This window comes from Rhinolophus hipposideros (genome assembly GCF_964194185.1).
Source record: "Rhinolophus hipposideros genome assembly, chromosome: X".
In the NCBI taxonomy this organism is placed as follows: domain Eukaryota; kingdom Metazoa; phylum Chordata; class Mammalia; order Chiroptera; family Rhinolophidae; genus Rhinolophus; species Rhinolophus hipposideros.
In genome coordinates this window covers 47,627,737-47,629,496 of record NC_138046.1, presented here as the reverse complement: position 1 = coordinate 47,629,496, position 1,760 = coordinate 47,627,737, and the positions used below count along the sequence as shown (strand labels likewise).

Below are 1,760 nucleotides of genomic sequence, written 5' to 3'. Positions count from 1 at the left end.
GAAACACACCAAGAAATGAGATTGCTGCATCATATGGTAGCTGTTTAAAAATCATTTTTCATCAACATTTTTTTATTTAGTTTACTATGTGCTAGAATATAAATACATAACAATATGCCATTTATTACCACAGGTAGTCTTTTGTATAACTAAAATCTGTGGCCAACATTTTACAGAACAAAAGAAAATTAAATCTGCAAATTATCAGAAAAGGAGCAAGAATATTGGGAAATAATACATTTTACATAAATTATAGATCACAGACACAACGAAAATCCATTATTTTCATCTTTAATTCAATTTTACAAAATAAAGTTAACATGTATTATTCTGTGAACTGCTAAGAGGGCATAAACACTGTGGCCCTTTCAAAAGACAGTGGTCAAACACAAAATGTTATCTTGATGTCATATATTGTTCTTAGTTCTTAACTGGAGCTGAGCTTCCTTTCATAGTCTTCTTTAGGTGATGGTAGTTTAACAAGATTTTCATCAAGAAATCCACCTAAAGCTGTGTCTGGGGCTGTAGTCGCTCAGTCTGCACCTGACAAAGGCAATCTACACTCTATGCGAAGATCACTGTAGTCTCGGGGTGACTTCAAACATATTTAGGTTGCAACAAGCCCCTATGATGCAACCACTGGTCAATATTACATTTCTGCCTACATATGCTTTTGATTGAATAACATTATTGTCTACTATTTGCATGGTTTGGGAATAACAGCCAACTTCAAACACAGTATTTGTGCTAATGATCATAGGTTTGGGTTCTGGATCTTCAGTGTCAGGGGTGATATTATCAGGGTGAGCATTTATGATAAGCACCAGTTCTTCTATTAGATCACCTTCGCCAATCACTATTGGCCTGGCTTCTGTAATAATTCCTGCTTTAAGGTGGATCCCTGTCCTAGGTCCTATAGTTACATCACCTTTGATTTCACTTTCTACGCACACAACTACTTCAGGAGCAACATTCACACTCTTTTGACTCTTCTCCGCCATGGTTTGGCCTGGGTCTCTATTTTTAAAACTTTTTTGATGAATCTCTATAGTATTTTCCATACTGGATAAACCAATTTACATTCCCACCAACAGTACACTAGGCTTTTATTTTCTCCATATCCTTGCCAACACTTGTTATCACTTGTCTTTTTTCTTTTATTAGTTTCAGGTGTACAAAACAGCATAGTGATTTGACATTTACATGCCTCACAAAGTGATGACACCAATGTCTTTTACACATCTGACACTGTATATAGTTCTTGCAATATTATTGACTATACTCCCTATGCTGTACTTTATATCCAGTGGCTATTGTTTTATAATTGACAATCAGTGTTATTTCATATTTGCTTCAGGTGTACAGCATACAGTAGTTAGATATTCATATAATTTATGAAGTGATCCCCTTGATAAGTCTAGAACCACCTGACACTATACATAGATTTTACAATATTATTGACTATATTTCCCATATTTCACATCCCCATGACTATTTTGTAACTACGAATTTGTACTTCTTAATTCCTTCACCTTTCTCACCCAGCCCCTAAACCCCCTGCAACTGGTAACCATCAGTTTCTTCTCTGTATCTATGAGTCTGTTTCTATTTTGTTTGTTTATTTTGTTCTTTAGATTCCACATATAAGTGAGACACTATGGTATTTATCTTTCTAAGTCTGACTTATTTCACTTAGTGTAATAACCTCTAGGTTCATCCATGTTGTTGCAATGATAAGATTTCATTGTTTTTTGTGTGTT

At 34.7% G+C, this 1,760-nt stretch overlaps 1 pseudogene across 1 annotated transcript; it reads right to left on the bottom strand.

Annotated features, from left to right (window-relative positions):
* Positions 1-420: 420 nt before the first annotated feature.
* Positions 421-1,001, bottom strand: LOC308495230 (dynactin subunit 6-like; annotated as a pseudogene). Its single transcript has one exon. The product of its transcript is annotated as a dynactin subunit 6-like (transcript).
* Positions 1,002-1,760: the final 759 nt, after the last annotated feature.